This window comes from Fukomys damarensis, unplaced genomic scaffold (assembly GCF_012274545.1).
Source record: "Fukomys damarensis isolate Sample0158 unplaced genomic scaffold, DMR_v1.0_HiC HiC_scaffold_17, whole genome shotgun sequence".
Lineage (NCBI taxonomy): Eukaryota > Metazoa > Chordata > Mammalia > Rodentia > Bathyergidae > Fukomys > Fukomys damarensis.
Window position 1 is genome coordinate 18,693,216 of NW_022900929.1, and position 12,626 is coordinate 18,705,841.

Genomic DNA, 12,626 nt, shown 5'->3' on the forward strand with positions numbered 1-12,626 from the left:
TCTAGCACCTTTTCAGGTTGGCTCCTTTCATTAGAAATATGCACCTGAGATGCTTCAGTTCTCTTCAGGGCTGATAGGTGATTCTTCTCCTCGAACCAGGCTGCATCCTCAGCTCTTTTTATTAATATTTTATTTTGAGACTTGCTCTCATTAACTTACTAAGATGCCTCAGGCTGGGCTCAAACTTGCCATTGTCCTGCCTCAGCCTCCCAGAGTGCTGAGATTACAGGTGCGCACCACCACACCTGGCCTAATTTTTTCTTGGTTTTGATATACCTGTTAATGTATTCATTCACCTACCAAGGAACACTCTGGCCACTCCCTAGCCTTACTGGTGAGGATTAAAGCTGCTATAAAGTCCCAGCACTCAGGAGGCTGAGGCAGGAGGCTCGCTGTGAGTTCGAGACCAGCCCATGCTACATAGTGAGTGTTTGAGATCCTGGCTGTTCTAATGGGTGTGTAGTGATGCCTCATTGCTGTTGTTTTCTTAATTTTTGAGACAGGGTCTTGCTATTTAGTGAAGACTGGTCTTGAACTCACTATGTAGCCCAGGCTGGCCTCAAACTTGCAGTGATCCTCCTGCTTCAGCCTCCCAAGGATTAAGGGATTAAGGTGTGTGCCCCTATTATCAGTTTGTGGCTGTTTTGCATTTCCTTAATGATCTATGATGTTGGACATATTTTCATATGTTTTCTTCCCCTCTGTGTATCTTCTTTGAGAAGGTGTCTGTTTAGGTCTTTTCCAGTTTAAAAATCTAATTATTAGACCAGGGATGTAGGTCATTGGTGCCGTGCCTGTCTGGCAAGCGCAAGGTCCTGAGTTTGATCCTTGGTACCACAAAATAAAACAAAACAAAAATCTAATTATTCATTTTCTTATTGTTAAATTCTAGGGATTCTTTGTATATTTTGGATGACAGTTCTTTGTCAGATTCAGTTTTGAAAACATTTTCTCCCAATCTGTGGTTTGTCTTCTCATTCCTTTGATGGTGTCTGTCACAGAGCAGTTTTCAATTTCAGTGAAGTCCAGCTTGTCAGTTATTGTCTCATAGACTGTGCCCTTTGTGTTACAGCCAAGGTCTCTCATGTTTCCTGTGATGTATTCTGAGGGTTTTTTGTTTTACATTTATAATTTTACATTTATTTAGTTTCATTGTTTGTTTGTTTGTTTTTGGTGCCGGGGATTGAACTCGGGTCCTTGCGCTTGCAAGGCAGGCCACCGAACCGCTGAGCTAAATCCCCAGCTATAGTTTCATAGTTTTACATTTTATACTTAGGTCTATGGTCCATTGTGAGTTAATTTTTGTGAGATATATGAGGTCATTTTGCCAGCTGTGTGTTCTAGCACCATGTATTGAAAACAGTATCTTTTCTATTTGCCTTTAAAATCCCCCTTCTCTCTTGTGTGTGTGTGTGTGTGTGTGTGTGCGTGTGTGCTTCCTGGGGATTGAACCCAGGGCCTTCACACTGAGCTACATTTCCAGCCCTTTTAATTTTTTATTTTGAGACAGGATCTTGCTACTTGATAAGTTTTCAGGCCTGGGCATGAACTTATGATTCTCCTGTGATCTTCCTGCCTCAGCTTCCCAAAGTGTGGAGATTGTGGGCATGTACTACCATTCTTGGCTGTTGACTGTCTTTATCTGGGATCTATTTCTGGGCTCTTTACTCTGCTCCACTGATTTATCATTTATTTTTCACCAATACCACACTGCCTTGATTACTGTAGCATTGAAGTTGGGTACCTTCACTCCTCTGATTTTGTTCTTTGATATTGACTTGGGTATTCTGGGTCTTTTGCTTCTCTATATAAACTTTAGAATCAATTAATTGATGTCCACAAAATAACTTGTGAAATTTTCTTTGGGGCGGCATTGAATTTATAGATCAAGTTGAGAAGAGTTGTCAGCTTGACAGTATTGAGTTCTCTTACCTATGAAGATGGATATGTCTCTATTTAACTTAACAGTTTGCACCAAGTGTCGCTTGGGCAGTGCATTTGTTCACATTCTGACTCTCCTGAGCATTGTTTGGGAAGTGTCATTTCAATTAGTCAATTCTTGAATTGAATGGATTTGATAATTGTCATTTTTTTCCCTTTTTTTCTTTGGTACTGGGGATCGAACTTAGGACCTTGTGCTTGCGAGGCAGGAGTGGCGCCACTGAGCTACATCCCTGGCCCTGATAATTGTCATTTTTATATTTCCTGTTATCTTATCCTATAAAAATTAATGAAAAAAATGTGAAAACTTTGGGCATCCTGTATTTAAATAATTGGGCTGGTAAGGGGTTAATCAATCCTTTGATATCTTTCATCAAGATTTTATAATTTTCATGTTTTTATAGTTTTCATCATATAAATATTGAACATTTTTGTTAGATTTATACCTAAGTATTTCATTTTGGTAAAGGACTTCTAATGTAAACAGTGATATTTCTTACATTTCAGTTGCTACTTGTTCATTGCTCATATGCAGCATAGAGAAGCAGTGGGCCTTTGTATATTAACCTTGTTTCCTGCCACCTTGCTAGAATTATTTTCATTATCTCTTAGAGCAACTAGAAATAAGAAAAAATGATATTTGCCTTCCTTTATGCCCTTTCAATTGCTTTTTCACTTTTTGGTATACATCCAAGTTTTAGTTTGATGTCATATTCCATATCTATGAAGAACTTATGTGTGCACACGGGGCTGAGGGTGGAATCTAGGGCCTTATGCATGCTGAGTAAGTGCCCTACTTTCTGCCTGGATGTTATTGTTTCTTGAAGTACTGGTTTGAGAGTAACACATTCTAAGCATTTGCATGTTTGAAAAATATTTTATTTCTTTCTCATTTTTGAAGAAATCTATTAGTGACTATATTTTCACTGGCTAGAAAATTCTTGGTTTACAGATTTCTCTTTTTGTTTTTCTCTAAGTGCTTTAAAAATCTCATAGTGATTGTCTTCTGGCTTGCCTCTTTCTGATGTAATTCTTATCTTTGTTTCTCTGTATGCAATGTATCTTTTTGTTTTCTCTGTCTGCCTTCAGTATTTTTAATCTTTGATTTACAATATGTTATTTCTAGGTAAACAAATGTGTTTTTAGAAAAATGAATTTATTCCATTTGGAGTCATTTAAGCCTTTTAAATTTGGGTTTGTGATTTATTATCTTAATTAATATTGGAAAAATTTCAGCCACAAATTTACTCAGATATTTCTTCTGTCTTATTCTTATCCTTCTGGAATTCCAATTGTTCATATGGCTTGCTTGATATTGTCCCACTTTTCTTTTTTTGGATTCTTTGTCATTTTCTTTGTCATTTTCCTGTCACTGGGGCAAAACACCTTACACCCCCAACCTGAAGGAAAAGAGGTTGATTTTGGGTCATTTTCAGAGAAGTCAGTCTCTGGCTGGGTCCAAGGCAAGAATAGCATGGTTGGGCCAGGGATTGAGCTCAGTGGCACCACACCTGCCTTGCAAGTGCAAGGTCCTGAGTTCAAATCCCAGTACCGAAAAGGAAAAAAAAAAAAATGAAGAACAGCATGGTGGAAGAGACCAGAGAAAAAAGCTGCTCACATCGTAGCAGTGGGGAACAGTGAGAGAAGGGCAGGGCTGGAGACAGGAATACACTCCCCAGTGACCACCTGCAACCAGGCCCCACCCTCTAACAGCGCATTCAGCGGCTGAAGTCATCTGTGAGTGAATCCGCTGAGAAGTGAAGCAGCCAGTGGTCCAATCACCTTCCAGAAGCCCCCCCTGTGAGCACACGACGGATTTGGGAGACATTTTGGATCCGAACCATAATAGTTTCTTCATTATTATTTCTTTGTTTCTCCCTCTCTCTCCTTTCCATTCTTATTTCTCTTTATGTTTCAGTTTGTGTATTTTCTGTTGCTCTACCTTCAAATTCACTGTTCTCCTGGGTTGCGTTGGGTCTATGGAAAACCCCATTGAAGACATTCTTTGTTTTTCACCACATTTTTTTATTTGTAGCATGCCCATTTTATTCTTGTTATAATTTCAGTCTCTCTTGACATCCCCACTTATTTATGCATTTAGAGTAGCTTTTCCATTGGAGCCTTTAACATATTACCATTAATTGTTTTAAATGTGCTTTCAAATACTTGACAATCTGGGTCACTTCTGTGTTGCTTTCTTTGTTTATTAACAATAGATTGCTTTTTCTTGCATGTATATTTTGTCTGATAATTTTTGATTGAATTTTGGACATTGTGGGTAGATAGTAGAGATTGAAGAAAATGGTGTTTATATCTGGAAATACTTTCTACTGCTAGGCACTTGTGAGGGGGTTCAGTCAATCTAATCAGAAGTTAAATTGGTTTGGGTTCTAATTATTGGTCTGTTTATTATTTCCCACTTGGGTCTGTGATCCCCCATCTGTACCATGGATAAAAGCATCCCTGGTTCCTTGCCCTGCCCTGGTCTTTCTCATGAGAACCTGCTGGAGTCTGTGGATTAGCATCTACCGAAGGAGGTGTGTGCTCCCTCCCTCTTTTTGCTTGCATGAATCTGTACTCTCATGCGATCACCACTATCCAATTCTTGAACATATCCATCATCCCCCCAAACCCATACCTATTAGCAATCAGTCTGAATCCTCCTTCTTCTCATCCCCTAAGAGTAACTGATACAATGTCTGCCTCTGAGCAAAATTACCTACTCTGTAGACATTTCAGATCAGTGAGGTCACACAGTATGTGCCCTTTTATATCTGGCTTCTATCCCTTAGAATAATATTTTTAAGTTTTCTTCATGTTGTAGCACCTAACAGTGCCCTATTCTTTATAAGCCTGAATAATATTATAGCCTGGATTTACCACACTTTGTCTAACCCTTTCAGCAGCTAACAGACCCTGGGGATTGCCATGGTTTGGGTGTGTCCTCCAAGAGGCACATATTGGAAACTTGATGCCCTATACAACAGTTTGGGAAGCAGAGCCTAAGGGGAGGTGTTTAGGTCACAAGGACTCCATGCACATGGAGGATTAGGGCAATTATAGAGGGCTTCAAGCTGTGAGGTTCTCTCTCTCTCTCTCTCTCTCTTTCCCTCTCTTCCTGTCTCCCTCTTTTTCTCTCTCCTGTACTCTTGCCCTTCTTTCATGGACTGATACAGCAAGAAGGCTCTCACCAGATGCCAGACAGGTGTTGGGCAGATGCTGGCACCATGCTCTTGGACTTCTCAGCCTTTAGAACTGCGAGCCAGATACATTTCTGTTCATTATGAATTACCCAGTCTGTGATACTCTGTTACAAAAACACAAAATGGACTAAGATGGCATGGTTTTTACTTTTTGGCTATTTATGAATAATGTTGCTGAGAGCTTTCAAGTACGAATTTTTGTATGAATATGTATTTTAGTTCTCTTGAGTACATATCTAGTAGTGGAACTGCTGGGTCATGGAGCCATTCTATGTTTAGCTTTTTGAGGACTTGCCAAAGTGTTTTTCCCAGAGGTTGCCCCGTTTTACATTCCTACAGCAATGCATGACAGTTTCAGTGTCTCCGCATCTTAAGAACATTAGTTATTGTCCATCTTTTTGAGTATATTCATTCTTATTGTTATGTAGCAGCATTTCCTTGTGGTTTTGATTTGCATTTCCCTAATTAACAATGTTCTGCATCTTCTCATGTGCTTATTGGCATGTATATCTAATTTGGAGAATGTTTACTCACATCATTTACCCACTTGAAAACTGGATAATCTGTTGCTTTATTCAGTAGTAAGTGTCTGTTATGTATTCTGGACACTTGAAATAGATAATTTACAAGTATTTCCCCCCATTTTGGGGTCTCTTTTTAGCTTGCTCGGTATGGTCTTTGATGCATCAAAGTTTTTAATTGTAATGAAGTCCAATTTATCTTTCTATTTGGGTGTCTGAGCTATCACCGTCATTTCTGAGAAGCCATTGCCAAATCTGGGCTCATGCAGGTTTACCTCTCTCTCCTGCTGACAGGTTAGGGGTTTTGCACTCACATTTGTGCCTGGATCCATTTTTAAACTGTGTTGTGAATGAAGCTACCTCATGGGAAGTGAATGAAGCTTGATCTTTTCTCTTACAAGTGGAGAGCCCTGTCCCAATACCATTTGTTGAAGAGACTGTTCTTTCCCCATGGAGTAATCTTAGCTCCACTGTAAAAATCCACCGATCAGGTGGCTGAGCCAGGACCTCGAGCCCTGCATTGTCCTTGAGCTGGCTGAACAACATGATGGCCTCATGTGTACGGGCTCTGCTCTGTTCTGCACATCTCTGTGTGTGGTTTTAACAAGTATTAAAAAATTACTTGTAAAAAAAATCACTCGTTTTTCAAAAATCACGTTCTCTTTCCAGCATTAGGTGAAAATGTAACTCACATTTTCAGTTTAAGAAAATAGAAATATTTAAGTCCATGAGATCATCGATATGTGCAACTTTAGCTACATGGTGACCATATTGGTATATTATATTTTCATCACTCATTTTATTTTTGGCACATACTTAATTATCATTGTAGATATTCTTTATTACTTCTTGGATCTGAGAGTTATTAAAAAATATGTTTTGATCAGGAAATCCTGGCATCTGGACCATTGTGGATGAACAAAAGGACATTATACTAAGGGAAATGTGCCAGGCATAGAGAGACAAAGACTGCATTGTCTCACTTGCACTTGGAACCTGAAAAGTATAACTTGCAGGTCTAGAGAGTGGAATGGTTTTGCATATTTTTTGATCACACTAGAGGCTGGGGTAAGGGTGAGTGAGGAAGAGAGGGTGAGAAACGAAACAAAGGGTACAAAATTATAATTAGGCAGAATAAGTCCCTGCATCCTATAGCACAACAGGGTGATTATAGTTAGTGAAAATGTATCTTATATTTCAAAATAGCTGAAACAGAAGATTTTAAATGTTCTCGGCATAAATGATAAATATTACAAGTGATAGGTATGCTAGCTACTCAGATTTTATCATTCTGCAATAGATCCATGTATTAAAATTATATTTTACCCCATAATATATAATTATAATTTCTCAATGAAAAATAAAAGAAAATCTTAAAATATTTTTAAAAGTTTTAGAATGCATAAAAAGAAAAGCAACTGACCATAAATGTATGAGTTTATGTCTGAACTCTGAATTCTATGCCATTGGTCTACATATGAAGGGTGATCAAAAAATACAATGAATGTTTAAATCTAAAACAACTTTATCACTTTAAAAGACATATTGCCAAGAATGATGGGAAAAGTGTGTTTGAAGTGAGTACATTTTGGGTGGTTAATGGCAATGTGTCTTTTATTGTTTTGTTTTGTTTTGGTTTGGTTTTTTGGTTTTTTGAGACAGGGTCTCACTATGTAGTTGAGACTGACCTGAAACTCACTATGTAGCCCAGGCTGGTTTCAAACTCACAGTGATCCTCCTGCCTCAGCCTCCCGAGTGCTGGGATTACAGGCGTGCACCACCATGTCCAGCTAATGTGTCTTTTACTGTAATGAATGTTTACATTTTAACATTCACTGTATTTTATGATCACCCTAATTGAGCATCCAGTTATGGTAATTTCTGTCGAGGAAAAACATGACTGTGTGTTCTCATCTACTTTATTCACCAGATCTGGCAGTATGTGATCTCTGTCTCTTCCTCAAAGTCAAAATGGCCATGAAAGGTAAAAGTTTTGAAACAATTCAGGACATCGAGGCAAACAGGACAGCACAAGTAAAGACTCTCATGAAAGAGCACTTCCAGAACCGCTTCAGAAAGTGGCCAGAACAATGGGATGAGTGTATTCCAAGTGCAGCGGAGGATTGTGAGGGGGATTCACGGTAGTGTGTCCTCTTTTTTTGCAACTTGATTTTTAAAATTTTTTTAAAGGAATATAAGTTCTTTAAATCAGAAATACCACCACCAGGACCACCATTCTTTTTTATTATAAGAACTGTCAATAGCCAAGTTCGGATCGCTAACTCTCACAGCTTTCAGCAGCCTCTGGGCTTCCTTATCAATGTGTCTTCCCACAACCCTAGAACGTGTAGTTTACATTCTGCACACCTCAAGACTTCACATAAAGTTCTTATTCCCTCATGGCCCCAGGTATTCTGTATTGGGTTCATTTTTACCAGCTTTTGGTTGCTGAGAAGAGCGGAGGAGAGATCTTGACAACACGGGGAAGTCAAACCACAGTGTTCCAGCCCAAGCCTCTGGATATTACAGTTTGGATTTCTCAATGCTTCACACAGAATTTTCGTGCCTTCATCCAGCAAGTCATTGTACCCAAGGTCTAGGCTTAAAAGGCTTGGGCTGTTCAAAATAGCAGAAGCCAGATCCGGACAACATGCAGTAGTGAGAACACAGCCCATCAACTCCAAGTCCTGAAGATTACAGCTCGACTGGTGAAAGACATTACACAGAAGATTTGCTCCATCATCTTGAAGAGAGTTTGATCCCAGATCCAGATGTTTCAGATTCTTATTGTACAGAAGAGAAGTTGAGAGGTATTTGCTGCTAATTGAAGTGAAACAGCAACATCTCAGCACAAGGCTCTGTAAAGTACACTCTGGATGTTTCAAGGCAGCACTTAAAAGCTTTGCTCCATGGTCTCCCACTTTGTTGCTTGACAAGCATAAATAAGTCAGTCTCTTACTGCTGATAAGAGCTGAAGAAAGATCCTCACAACTAGCTTCTGTGAAGCCACAGCTTTCTAATGACAGTCTCTCTAGGTTACACTCTGAGTGTCCTAAGGCCTCACACAACCACTTCACTCCTTCATCCAATAGGCTATTGGTCAATAAGCTCAAAAACACCAGGCTGTGGTTTTTGATGAAAGCTTTAGATATATCTGCACAACAAATCGCAGTTACGTCGCAAGACTCCAACCTCAGGTATTGTAGTTTACATTCTGGATATTTCAAGGCTTCACACAATGATTTTATTTCATTATCCTCTATTTTACTCCCTTTAAGGTCAAGATACATCAGATTCTGCTGATGAATCAAGAAACTAAAGATACCTTGATAGCCAGGAGGGAAAGAAACAAACCTCAACAGGAGTTTTTGTAGTTTTTAGTTTGGATGACTTTGTTCTTGACAAAAAAATCTTCAGCATTAACTCATCAAAGTTGCTATGGCTCAAGTCAAGTTCTGTCAAGTGTTCATTTGTATTAAGCACAGAAAAGAGATATTGCCAGCAATGAGTAATGGGAAAATCACCTATTTTCCTGTTTTTCAGCTGCAGAGCTTGAGTTTACCAGAGTTAGAGCCAGTTTAAGGGTCTGCAAACATCGGCAGTGCTTAAGGCAGAATGAAGATACAAGCAAATCAATTTCCTATGACATATTAATGACAATTTTTGAGAAATTTCTGATCGCCTAGGTTATAAATGCTTCATCTTGAGACTCATACAGATAATGAAACAAGTCCATAAGTACTAGCCACGGTGGAAAAGTGTCACAGTTTCCTAGTATTTTCACCCACTGAAGTACCTCCCATTGTATCTTCAGGGACATTTTACACTTGAAAGTTTCCTCCAGTTGTTTTACTAGATCTTCATTTAAAAGGCCAAACAAAAAGTATTTTAGCTGTGTTAAATGGGGGTCTTGATCACTTCTACTTTCAAGTAACAGGTTCAAATCTTCAAAAGTCTGGGAGGAACGCTCTTTGTGTTCCACATCACTTTTCAGCAGATAGAACATAGCTCAAAAAAAAAAAACTCCTGAATATGGAGGTGGGTGAATACGTAACAGTTTTCATATTCTGTGTCCTTTTGAAGAATATTAGTATCCAGAAAAAATGAGGTATCACAAGTGGTGAACCCATGCTTTCTGAAGTCCTTCCTGTAAAGCACATGTGTCATAGTCCACACTCCTTTGGCAGCTGTAGGCTTCTCAGTTGGGTTTCATTGGGTAGCTTAGCAAAGTATTCATCTACTGGTGAGAATAAGCTAGAGATATAGCATGTGAACATAGCTGCAGTTGTTTGGCATGTCCCCGTGATGTCATCATTCTTCTCCATTTGCTGCTTCAGACAAGCACAGATGAGCCGGCACACTAGGGGGACACGGCACATATTAAAAAGCACCTCATTGCGGCTTAGTGAATTAAATGCATTCGTGGCCCAGATCTTATCTTCAAAAAACTGATAGATGTACTCCTTTCTTGCATCCTTGGACATTCCTTGTAGGTCTACATAAAGCTGACTCTTCAACAAATGCTGATTCAACAAACCCTTTAGTCTGTTAGAAGCTGTGCCCCTCACTGTCACCAATAAGGATGATTCAGGGAGCATCACTTTCCTCAGCAAACTACTTAGGAGGAAGGACACAGGTTGTGCCTGGGTCCAGTCACCAGAGAGTGCAAGTTCAGGTTCCTCAAAGGCAAAGTTAAGTTCATCAAAACTATCAATAATAAAAAGGAGTTTACTTGGCTGGGAGAAGATCCTTTCAGTGGAGATTTCAGTGCTAGGCTAGTCCTTTGATATCAACTGAGCAAAGCTTTTCTCCTTCATCTGGCTAATTTCTTTCCCATCGAGATAAAAACATAGGTAAACTGGTGCTGAAAGAGATTATTGCCTTTCTCATCAATGCCGTTTTCCCAACTCCAGCAGCTCCCTGAAGCACCACTGTGTGGATCTGCTGACCAGTTTCAACTTCCACATCAAATACATGTCCAACAGTTTTTGGTGTTCTTCAGAAAGTCCATGGTGGAAATCTGAAGGTTCTCCGAGCAAAGAGTTCTTATCCAAAATGTGAAATTTTTCCTTTGTTCAAATTTTGTATTCTGTTCCAGCCCTCAGCCCCACCTCTTCAGCTAGGGCCTCCTCAGCCTCAGCCACCAATTTTTCCATGGTCTCTGGGGTCCAGTTGTGTGCTTGTGCTTTCTCACACAGATCCCTCAGGTTCAGCTTGCCAAAAAGTTCGAGTCATTTTCTGGGCCTGTTCTTCCGGGTAGTATTTGTTTATCAAGTTAGCAAGTTGCTTTCGATCAGCCATTTTCACTGCAGTCCAGGGGATCAGGCAGTGTGCAGGTTCGAAGGTGTCTTTGAGAAATAACTTGAATTTATTTAGTTCCTCATTATTTAGCTCCTCCAAATACAATAGCAGCCCAAAATCAGAAAAGGAGGAAAATGTTGGTGAATCTACCATCTTGTCCTTGGATCAAGATTCAGGCTTGGGTGTCAGTGGTGCAGGTTAAACCCACCACCAAAAGCCACAGCATCAAAGAGAGAATAGGAAAAATTTGTAAGGGCTCCACAAGTACTCGCGGTTTGATCGGTAATGTGTCTTTTAGTGTAATACATTTTGAAACATTTAAACACTCAGCATATTTTTTGATCATTTCTCTGCACACAACAGTACCAGAGTTTTCAATGCTGCAGCTTTGTAATAAGTCTTACAATTGGAAAGTGTGAAGCCTTCAATCGTGTTTTCCTTTTTCAACATTACTTTGGCTATTTGAGATTCCTTGCATTTACCAAAGGGTACAACATCAAAAAGGAAGTTGAAATTCAAACAAGGATTGCAATGCACTTGGAGAGCAAGTCGGGGCATGGTGTCATCTTATAATGCAGTCTTCCACCTCTATGAATAAGGGATGTTTTCTTTTTCACGGGAAAAGGAATTGAAGTACCAGGGATTGAACTCAGGACCTTGCGCTTTTGAGGCAGCCACAGTGCCACTGAGCTAAATCCTTACCCCTCAATTAAAAATCTTCTGAATTTTCTTTCAACAATGTTTTGAAGTTTTCCGTAAAATTTTGCAGCTCTTTCATTAAATTTATTCCTATTTTATTCTTTTGGGTGTCATTTTAAATGGAATTTTAATAATTAAATATGAAGTTGTTCATTGCTGATATATAGAAAGACAACTGGTTTTTGCATATGAATTTTGTTTCCAACAACTTTGCTGGAGTGTTTTTGTCCTGTTATATTTCAATATAATGCCATCTGCAAGTAGAAGTAGCTTTACTTTTTCAGTATAGATGACCTTGTATTATTTTTTTCTTGCCTGATTGCTTTGGTTACAACCTCCAGTACAATACTGAACCAGACATTTTCATTTTGTTCACTGGGAAAATAAAAAATTGGGAAAAGCCTGTTAGAAGTAAAGAAACTGACCTAGTAATCAAAAAATTTCTGACAAACAAAAATCCCACAAAATGGTTACACAGGTGGATTCCATCCAACATTTATTTTATTTCTGTAAAGTTTGTATTAATTTTCTTTCTTTCAAACCTGATTTCAGTAATGGCGTATTTGCTCTGTTTTTCTTTAATCAATATACCTAAAGCTTTGTATATTTTTTGATCTTTTTAAAGAACCAACTTTTTGTTTTATTGATTTTTCTCTGTTTTTTCTCTCTGCTCTCTTCTATTCCCACTTTAATCTTCATTATTTCCTTCTTTCTACCCCCTTTGAGCTAATTTTACTCTTTTTTTCCTACTTCCTTAAAGTGGAATACTAGGTTATATATTTGAGATATATTTTCTTTGATTTAGATTTTTACAGCTATAAATTTCACTCTGGGCCCTGTTTTCACATGATTTCATAAATTTTGGGCTGTTGTGTTTTTGTTTTTATTCATCTCAAAATAGTTTCTATTTTGCCTTGTGATTTCTTCTTTCAGGAATAATTATTTAGGAGTGTGTGCATTT

The 12,626-nt window shown here is 38.7% G+C and overlaps 1 pseudogene; it reads right to left on the reverse strand.

Annotated features, from left to right (window-relative positions):
- Positions 1-7,873: 7,873 nt before the first annotated feature.
- On the reverse strand, positions 7,874-11,144 carry LOC104858743 (annotated as a pseudogene).
- Between the last annotated feature and the right edge of the window lie 1,482 nt (positions 11,145-12,626).